Here is a 10,722-nt window from a genome sequence, read left to right on the forward strand (position 1 = left end):
GCATGGGCCAGGAAAAAAACAAGAATTAAGATGAAAATTCTGACTGATGCAAAAGAAAGAGGTGGATCCCAACTGCCTAATCTAAAGTTGTATCATGATGCAGTTTGCCTGGTGTGGATTAAGGAATGGATGACATTATCAAATAGAAAGTTATTGACATTAGAAGGACATGGAAATGTCTTTGGATGGCTTGCTTATATGTACTATGGGAAAAATAAGATGGATGGTTTCTTCTCACATCACTATATCAGAAATAATCTGTTAAATACCTGGTTAAAATATAAAAGATATGGAGACGAGAAGAAACCGCTTTGGAACGTACCAACAGAAGTAATAAAATTGTATTCAGATATTAAAGAAGAGAAGTGGCTAACCTATAATCAACTTCTAAAAATCCAAGGAAAAAAGGTGGAATAAAAACAATGGAAGAAATACAACATAAATATAATTGGTTTCAATTGCAACAAATAAAGAGTTTGCTTGAACAGGACATTAAGAACTAGGGAATAAGACAAGAACAAAGAGGACTGGAGAGAATGCTATTTGGAGAAAGTGAAAAGCTGATTTCAAGGACATACAAATTATTATTGAAATGGTCTATGGAAGATGAAGTAGTTAAATCACAAATGTTAAAATGGGCGATAAAGATAAATAAGGAAATACAGATGGAGTTGTGGGAATACCTATAGAACAACTATATGAAAATTTCCACATGTTATAACATTAAGAAGAATTGCTTCAAAATGTTATATAGGTGGTATATGGCACCTAAGAAACTGGCAAAAATGAACAATCAGTTGTCGGACAGATGCTGGAAATGCAAATGCCATGAAGGATCTTTTTACCATATGTGGTGGTCTTGTGAAAAGGCGAAGCAATGTTGGCAAATGATTCAGAAGGAGATTTGAAAAGTCTTGGGATATAATATTAAGAAAGCACCAGATACTTTCCTGTTGGGATTACAAATGGAAAAATTTCAAAAGCAATATAGAACAATAATTTGGTATATGCTTTCAGCTGCACGGACATTATATGCACAAATGTGGAAACAAGACAAAATTCCAGAAGTATGGGAATGGACTTTGAAAGTTATGCATTGGAGTGAAATGGACAAACTTACGAGAATCTTAAAAGAACAAGATTTAGAGAAATTTAAAAATGACTGGGGAAAGCTTCAAAAATATATTGAAAAACAATGGAAGGTTAAAGGACACTTGGTGATCTTTGGAAATGGTTAATATTTAAAGAAACGATGTATGGATTACAGTTTAAAAGACATGATTATTGGACTACAACCTTTTTTCGTTTCCCCAATGACTAAGAAGAAAAATTATTAAAATGGATTATAACCTTTGAGTGTGTATGAAAAAGATTTTATAATAGACAAAACTTTTTACTTTATAACAAACTAGATTAAATAACAATATGGGGACATTGGATAGGGGAGCATGTACTATTGGGGGTCACAAAAGGGTGGGGGGTGGGATGGAGAAAATGTGATATATGTGTATTAACATTTAATGACAAATGAAGATATGCTACTACAATATATTACAATAAATTGTTTTAAACTAGGAAAACAGCAGTTACCTGTGGAAATCACCTGGGAGCAGCCTATCTCCAGAAAGAGAGCTTTTTTGGGTGAGTAATTATATTGTCTTTGAGGGACAAAGCCACCAGATACATATGCATTCTTCCTTCCTATCAAGCCTATCCAATGCCTCACAACTGTACACCCCAAGGAGACACAGTGCTTATGGTGTACCGTCTTCTGGATAAAGCATCACATTGAATACTATTGAAGTGCAGAAAAGGGATCTCCAAGGCATATGGGGAAGAGCTTACAGGGCTCTCAGTACAGGGCCTACTGTAAGCTCCAGGAGAATTGGCTACATCAGAGGTGTGTGGCCTAATATGCAAAGGAGCTCCTGCTAGAATTCCGCCCCTGGATGCCGCAGAGGAGGGCGGGGTCCCCAATATGGTGCCCATAGGCATTATGATGCCCACCAAAGTATATTTATTACTTTAGATTTCTACCCCGCCCTCTCCGCAAGCAGACTCAGGGCAGCTAACAATCAGTTCAAACATCTACAATTGCAATTTAAAAATGATAGAATACAATTAAAACATTTTATGGTGCTGTTCAACTTCAGTAGAGAGCCCCTTGGTGCAGAGTGGTAAAGCTGCAGTACTGCAATCTGAACTCTCTGCTCTTGACCTGAGTTCGATCCCAGTGGAAGCTGGTTCAAGTAGTCAGCTCCAGGTTGACTCAGCCTTCCATCCTTCCGAGGCTGGTAAAATAAGTCCCCAGATGACTGGGGAAGGGAATGGCAAACCACCCCGTGAAAACATTGTGAAAGTAACGTCACCCCAGAGTCGGAAACGACTGGTGCTTGCACAGGGGACTACCTTTACCTTTTTCAACTTCAGTGTAGGCGGGATCTTCTGACAGTGATCCTATGATCGTAGTTCCTCAGCAGTGTAGGATGGCAGTCCTCTCCTGGTTTAGTTGTTGAAGGACTGTTGAAATAGTTCCCTTTCGCAGGCCCTGCGGAATTGAGAGAGATCCCGCAGAACCCTTCTCGCCTCTGGGAGGACATTCACATTTCTGGTGCTGCCATCAAGAAGGCCCTAGCCCGTGCAGCACACAGTCTGGCCTCCCTTGGTCGGGGGATAAATAATAGCTTTTGTGTCCCTGAATGCAGTGCTCTCTGGGGAACATGCGGAGAAAGGCAGTCCTGTAGATAGGCAGGTCCCCAACCATAAATGCCTTTAAAGGTCAATACCAACACCTTGAAATGGACTTGGAACTCAATAGGTAGCCAGTGCAGCTCTTTCAGCACTGCTTGAATGTTTTCCCATCGAGGGAGCCCCAATAGCAGCCGTGCTGCAGTGTTCTGCACCAGCTGTAGTTTCTGAGTCAGGGTCAAGGGTAGTTCCATGTAGAGAGCATTACAGTGATCTATTCTGAAGGTGACCATAGCATGGATCACCATTGCTAAGTTGTCATGCTCCAAAAAAGGGGCCAGTTGCTGCACCTAGTGAAGGTGCAAAAAGGCGGATTTCGTAGTAGCTGCTATCTGGCCTCCATTGTCAGAGAGGATTCCAGGAGCACTCCCAGGGTCTTGACCTTAGGGACTGGAATTACTGGCACCCTGTCAAGAGCTGGCAAAGGGATCAACCTTCCTGGGCCACCCCAGCTCAGATAGAGAACCTCCATCTTTGTCAGATTCAGCTTCAACCGACTCAGCCTGAGCCAAGATGCTACGGCTTGAAGAGCCAGGTCTAGATTATCCGGGGTACAGTCGGACTGGCCACCCATCAATAGATAGAGCTGGGTGTCATCTACATACTGATGACATCCCAGCCAGTACCTCCTGACAAGCTGGGCAAAGGGGCGCAAATAGATGTTAAATAACATCGGGACAGAACCGCTCCTTGTGGCACACCACATACAAGTGAGTACCTTCGGGATGAGTCTTCCCCTATCACCATCCTTTGTCCCCGACCTTGGAGAAAAGAGGCCAACCATTGCTCTTTTGAGTTATACAGGGACAAGAGTGACCGAGCTGCCAGCCCACCAACCCACAAACTATCTGCTAAGAACAATCAGGAGGTAGGCAGGAGGCCTACCTAGAGATGCCAATCCCTAGGTGGGTGACTAGCAAGGGAGCCCCTAAGGGTTCTGTGACTAAACCAGCCTCCAATATAATCAACAAATTCTCATAGAAATTTATAAAGGAAACATAAACAACCACTTAAAGCAGTGAATTGTACATAAGGTGAAGTCATACAGTATGCACAGTCCTTTATAAGGACAAAATTAGGTGAAGTTATATTGCCCCGACAGTCGAAAGACGAGACAGACACAGGTGTTGGATTATAACCGGGCCGCTTTATTAAATCAATTAACCTGTAAACTCGGCAGGGATAAGACCTATCAGAACAAGCCCTGGGGTCACCCTTGACCCCGCCTTGTCCTAAGGGCGAGCACCCCTGCCCCCAGCACAAACCCGCCGTAATTCGGGTTGTAACTGAGCGGCCAGGCCCCCAGCCATTCTCCACCTGGGCTAGCATCGATCCCCATGGAAAGATCCGCCCAGGTGAGGCTACCCGTGGTCTGCATTCCCCGCACTGAGCTGTGTAGCCCATCTGCGGTTCATACAGACCACCCGCACCACTGGTGCTAGGCCATAGGGGCTCCCCTGCAAATCCTGTGGGGCTCCCCTGCAAATCCTGTGGCCAAAACATCCCCCAGCCAGTGACCAACAACTGCAGAAAAAATTACAGGACCTAACACTACAAGGCAGTACAAGGTAGGCGAAAAACAACTCCACATGGGCCAATTATGTGAAGAAGAAAAAATTCCTACCTGGCCCCGAAAAAGGCGACCGGTCGAAACCTGTACTGCCTAGGGCGGGTGGGCGGGCAGAGAGCCAGTGGAGACGACAGACAGTCTGGGCGGAGCCAGGGCTTATAAAGCCCTGACCACGCCCCCCAACAGCTCGGGAGCATCCGACTGGCGGTCTGCTCCTCCCTTCATCCGTGGGGGCAAAGACGGCACCCAGCTTGATCGCGGGCGAAGCCGGCTTAGCTGGGAAGGTGCCGAGCCTTGCCCCCACAGTCGAAAGAAGAGACAGACACAGGTGTTGGATTATGACTGGGCCGCTTTATTAAATCAATTAACCTGTAAACTCGGCAGGGATAAGACCTATCAGAACAAGCCCTGGGGTCACCCTTGACCCTGCCTTGTCCTAAGGGCGAGCACCCCTGCCCCCAGCACAAACCCGCCGTAATTCGGGTTGTAACTGAGCGGCCAGGCCCCCAGCCATTCTCCACCTGGGCTAGCATCGATCCCCATGGAAAGATCCGCCCAGGTGAGGCTACCCGTGGTCTGCATTCCCCGCACTGAGCCGTGTAGCCCATCTGCGGTTCATACAGACCACCCGCACCACTGGTGCTAGGCCATAGGGGCTCCCCTACAAATCCTGTGGCCAAAACATCCCCCAGCCACCGCCAATGCCAAGCCTCTGCTTAGGCATTAGCGCCCCACCGGGCGGCCCAGAGCCGACCGCAAACCCTGCCGAATTTCTTCCAAAAAGGCCCGGTTGCCCAACTCCAACAGGTGGACACCATCCGGCCGATACAGGTCAGCATCCTCGACCCGTATGGCCGGATGAGGCAGGAACAAACCCAAACCACCCTCCATGGCTATCTGAAGAGCCCTATTAACCTTGCGCCTAGCGCGCTCAATCCCCCCAGGCGAAAGGGCATACCTCCACACCCTGCGTGGCAGAATAGCAGACCACACTAAAAGCACCCCCGGCCATCTCCATCTGATTTCTTGGAGATCAGCCAGGGCCTGCTGCGAGAGAGCCTTCCCTCGCAGCATCCCAAGGTCGTTCCCGCCCAAATGAACGACAAGGATGTGTGGAGGCCTGCCAGCCCTTTCCCTGAACAATAGGGGCATAATTCCGGGCCAACGTAGGCCCCGCCGTCCCAGCCATTCCACGACAGCCCAAGCACTGAGCCCCAGCTGGGTACCAACTGAAGACCGCCGAGCTTGATGGGCAGCCCAGAATACCATGCTGTGCCCACAGATGAGAATACGCCGTCTCTCACCCCGAGCCACAGCACCTGAAAAGACAGAATAGTGTTAAACCAGTGAATCAAAACCAGTAAAGCCCAAATTTGAATGACCTCTAACTAGGCCACCAATAGGCACCCTTCTAGGCCAACAACGGGCGCACATATGTCTTAAAGGCCGCTGACCGCCATCTCCCAATCCGTTGAATAGTGGATGGCGTGTAATCCATTGAAGCCGCTGTGGAGGCAGCTCCAATGCGAAACGAATGTGTACCAAATTTGACCCCCCTCAGGCCAATGGCAGCCAATGCTCGACTCGTCACAGCCCAAAACTGAAACTTGGTGAGCGGGGATCCATCCTCGTGCAGGAAAAAGGGGCCCTCCACACAGCCCCGGACCTGAATGTAATGTGTAACTGCCTGCACCGGACATAATTCCTGTACCTCACACGGACCAATTGTTATGATGGACCCCCGCTGCCTCTGGTCAGTCTTGGACCGCCGTAGCGTCAAAATGATCTGCCCCTGGACCATTTTGACATCCCCGGCTTGCAGCGCCCGACGGGACACGTCGGTCTTGGATTGCAAAACTAATTCGCTGATGCGCAACGCGCCAAAAAAACGCCAACAATGATGCCGCGTGAAACAACGCGGCCTCAAAAGGAGAAGAACAAATAACAGGCCAGCATCCAAACAACCCCTTCAAAACAGCAGGGGAAATGGGCTGCCGATTGTCAGAACACGGGCCACGCTCCCTGGCCCAACCCTCCAACATCTTCCTAATACGGAAGTCGGACGTATTGTCCACAAACCCCTGGGCTTTACTCAAAAAGGCCAAAGCAGCCAGTTGGCCCCTAATAGTCCTAAGCCCCAAACCCCTTTCCTTCTGGGAAACGCTGAATTGCATAATGTGGGCCGTGGGAATCGGCCAGCAATCCGGCAAATCAGCCGCCCTCCTGAACTCCCAGAATTGGCAGGCCGCTCTATTGTAGGCCCTTCTGGTGCTAGGCGCTAAAGCCAACTGAATGGCCCTACCGGCTTCGGCTTCCCAAGCTGCCATAGCTCCCATGGCATCAGCGCCGGCCGTGGGTCCGCTTCTGGGGCGAGCTGCCGAAAACGCTCCATCTGTTGACGAGATAGAGCGTCTGCCACCCCATTGCAGACACCGGGTACATGCCTCGCCGTGAACAAAATGTTCAACTGGAGGCAACGTAGCGTAAAGGCCCTAACCAGATTCATCACCACCTTGGATTTTGAGGTCAAGGAGTTGATAACATGTACCACTGCCATGTTATCACACCAGAAGAGCACAGAATGGTTGGCAAGCTGCTCACCCCAGAGCCAAACTGCAACAAGGATAGGGAAAAACTCCAAAAATGTCAGATCCCTCTCTCTCGGCTTGACTTTGCGAACGAAGATTTAAGAAGGGTACAATAGTCCACGTCTGCTGCAGGCTCGCTGGTGGCTGACAAGACCAATGCGGGACAGGCAGGTCCGGCCACAGTGGCTGCAGGGAAAAGTCTGATTTAGGGTTGGTGCTGTAGCAGTGCGATTCTTCCTCAATCTCCTTTTGTCCTCAAGACCAGCTATGCGTGCGTTCTCAAAAGAAGAGACAGCCTGGTGGATGGTGTGCCTCCATGCTTTGCGATCTGAGGCTAGGTCAGACCACTGGTGATGGTTGATGCGACAGGTGCCAAGGGATTTCTTCAAGGAGTCCTTGTACCTCTTCTTTGGTGCCCCTCTATTTCGATGGCCGGTGGAGAGTTCGCCATACAGGGCAATCTTGGGAAGGCGGTGGTTTTCCATCCTAGAAATATGCCCTGCCCAGCGCAGCTGCGTCTTCAACAACAGTGCCTCGATGCTGGTAACCTCCACCCGCTTGAGAACTTCAGTGTTGGTCACAAAGTCACTCCAGTGAATGTTGAGGATGGTGCGAAGGCAGCGCTGATGAAAGCGCTCAAGGAGTCGCAGGTGATGACGGTATAAAACCCACGATTCGGAGACGTAGATGAGGGTTGTCATCACAACCGCTTTGTAAACATTGATCTTTGTGCCTTTTTTCAGATGCTTGTTGCTCCACACTCTTTTGTGCAGATCCCTAATGAGCCCGCTATCCAGCCATTCTGCCGGCCACTGCTCTGCACACCAGTGCCCTCTGAAATAGACTCCAAACCCGGTCGACCCTGAGGCATCGGAGGAGATCTGAAGCTCAGCTTCAATCTTCAAATCCTCCCTCCAAAAGGAAACACCATTGAATTCCTCTAAAAACCTAACCCATACCTCCAGGTCCGCCCGCATGCCCGCAGATTTCTGGACCCTATGGTGCAGGAAGCGCAACTGGCACATAGCGTCGCAAAGACGCCTCAAAAAGGCCCTACCTGGTGCCACAACTTTGCAAGCAAAGTTGAGGTGACCAACCAACTGTTGCAGGTCCAACAAAGAGACCTTGCGCCTTACCATCAGGGCGGCCAACCTAGCCTTAAGGTCGGTTACCTTCGCCTCTGGCAGTCGAGAAGACCGGCTGAGCGTATCCAGCTCAATACCCAGAAAGGTAAGCACCTTACAGGGCCCCTCTGTCTTCTCGTGTGCCAGGGGCACCCCCCAGCTCATCAGCCAGCCCCTGGAAGGTGCGTAGCAACCTGCCACACTGCCCAGTACCCGGAGGACCCACGAAAAGGTAGTCATCAAGGTAATGCGCAGTGGCAGTACACCCAGTCTTGTCCCGTAATGCCCACTCCAAGAAAGAATTAAATTGCTCAGAAGCTGCGCAGGATATAGAGCAACCCATGGGGAGGGCACGATCCATATAAAATCTGCCCTCAAAACAAAAGCCCAGGAGCTCAAAATCCTCGGGGTGAACTGGCAAGAGGCGAAATGCCGACTTGATGTCGCATTTTGCCATCTCCGCCCCCACCCCACAACCACGCACTATCTTGACCGCCTGGTCAAAGGAAGTGTACCTAACCGAACATAGTTCCTCTGGAATGGCATCGTTAACCGACGCCCCTTTGGGGTAGGACAAATGGTGTATGAGGCGGTACTCCCCGGGTGCTTTCTTTGGCACCACTCCCAAAGGGGAAACCCTCAATGCTGGGACAGGCGGAGTGTCAAAAGGGCCCAGGACTCTGCCCTCTTCACACTCCTTGGCGATCTTAGCTCGAACAATGTGCTCAAGACCGGCCACAGACCTGAGGTTGGACGCAAAATAAGGGGCCCTAGGCCCCTGAAATGGGATCCTAAAACCAAATGAAAACCCGTCCCACAAATATTGCCCATCTGACTTACGTGGGTACCTCCTCAGTAGGTTACTGAGTACCCTCAGCCGAATGGGACTGGGACCCTTTACCAGGGGGCTGCTGTCCTGCACTGTCACCACCAGGGCGCTTGCCCCCTCCCCTCAGCTTTGATCTACTACAAGCCGACATGGCGTGAGGCCCGCTACAGAGCGGGCACTCGTGTTTGAACTTACAGGGCTTCCTAGGGCACGCTCCTTTGGAAGCGAACTCCCAACAAAGCATCCGGGTTTGAACCGGCTGGCCCGCCGCTGGGCAGGCCCCTGTAAGCTGCAGCTGCTTGTGAACCAAATGTCCGCTGTCGGACCTGTCTCCCACATTCGGCTTGGCCGGAGACATCAGCTGCAACCAGAGCTGTTGGCTGACCTGGTCCCAAGGCAACCCTGGATTGACCGCCGCCCTCATTCGAAAAGCTTCATCATACTGCAGCCAAGCTGCACTGACAAAGTCCGAGTAAGCCCTATACACTATATCCATGTATTGGAACAAGGCGGCGGCACGTGCTGGCTGAGCCCGGGCAATGACTCCCGCGTAAATTAGAAACCCAGGCAACCAGTTTGCCCAGGTCCTATCCACCTTCCTACGCTTCAGCTTTTCTTTCTCTTTCTCGTCAAGCTCGTCCTTGCTTTTCTTTTCGAGCTCACGATACAGGAGACTAAACATGTCAATGTACTCACCACGCAAAATTTTGTCACACGTGGCGCTCGTTAGGTGATCTCCCAAAGGCAACGAAGTGTCGCCAAATGGGAGCGCGTGGCATGGTATGTTAGAGTAAGGAACGGGGGGGGGTAAAACCACCCACCGCCAGGCCCCCGGGCCACAGCCCGTGCCACTGTGCATATTGCTGCCCACCCCACGGCAAAACCCCTGGCATGGGTGCAACCGTCGCCGCCGCAGAGGTAGACGGGACAGCCTGCTGGACCGGTGTCTGTGGTCCAGGGCTACTCAAGCCAGCCACCCCTAAACCGGGCCCCTGCACTGCAGGACTCTGCAGGGCCCAGGCCCAAGGAGACCCCGAATCCCAGGGAACAGTGGATGCCCCAGGTTGCCCTCCGCCCCAAACCCCACTCCCCATCACTGGGGGGGAGGGGTGGCGTCTGCACCGGTCCCCATGGCCAATGTGGTGTCTGTTGCAAAAAACACTTACCCGCATCCAAAGAAGGTCCTGCACCATCCGGAGTCTGAGGCACACCGTCCCCCGAGCCGCCGCCAGTCGACTGCTCCCCCGACGGGTCCTCACCAGGATCCTCCTCGTCATCCAACTGCTGCGGAGGATCAGGTACAGCTGCGCCGCCCTGCAATGCAGACAAACGGGCCAGCATCTCCGCTTCAAACATGGGTCACTTTGACCGCTCCGAAGCGCGGCGGAGACCCTGCCAAATAGGGGCCCCTGCAGCAACTCTCTGCTGCTCCAACGCCTCCAGCTGCTGGATAATGGCCAACCTAACCCGCTCTCCCGAAATCAGGCCCAAGTTGCCCGCCACGGCCCCTGGGCGGGCAAGCCGGCTGTTTGCCCTTAGCCTTCCCCAAACCCTTTCTAGGCGTCATGCTAACCAAATATTACGGCTAACACCCTGGCCTCACAAAGATGGGAACAAAACTCAAAAAGCAGACCCCCAAAATTGATCGCAGCACACGCATTTGATAATGCTGAACTTCCAGGCAATGCCTCTCAGCGCTGCCACAAAATGCCAGATGGGGACTCCCAGAAATGACTGCCACCCGCACCTGGCGTAACCAGCCCAACCACCGTCGCGCCAAAATGGCGGCCCAGCAATGAGCGTTCAGCCGATGTGCTTTAAAATGGCCGCCCAAAGAAGAACTCAGCCGAGCCCTAAAATGGC

This window comes from Heteronotia binoei, chromosome 15 (genome assembly GCF_032191835.1).
Source record: "Heteronotia binoei isolate CCM8104 ecotype False Entrance Well chromosome 15, APGP_CSIRO_Hbin_v1, whole genome shotgun sequence".
Lineage (NCBI taxonomy): Eukaryota > Metazoa > Chordata > Lepidosauria > Squamata > Gekkonidae > Heteronotia > Heteronotia binoei.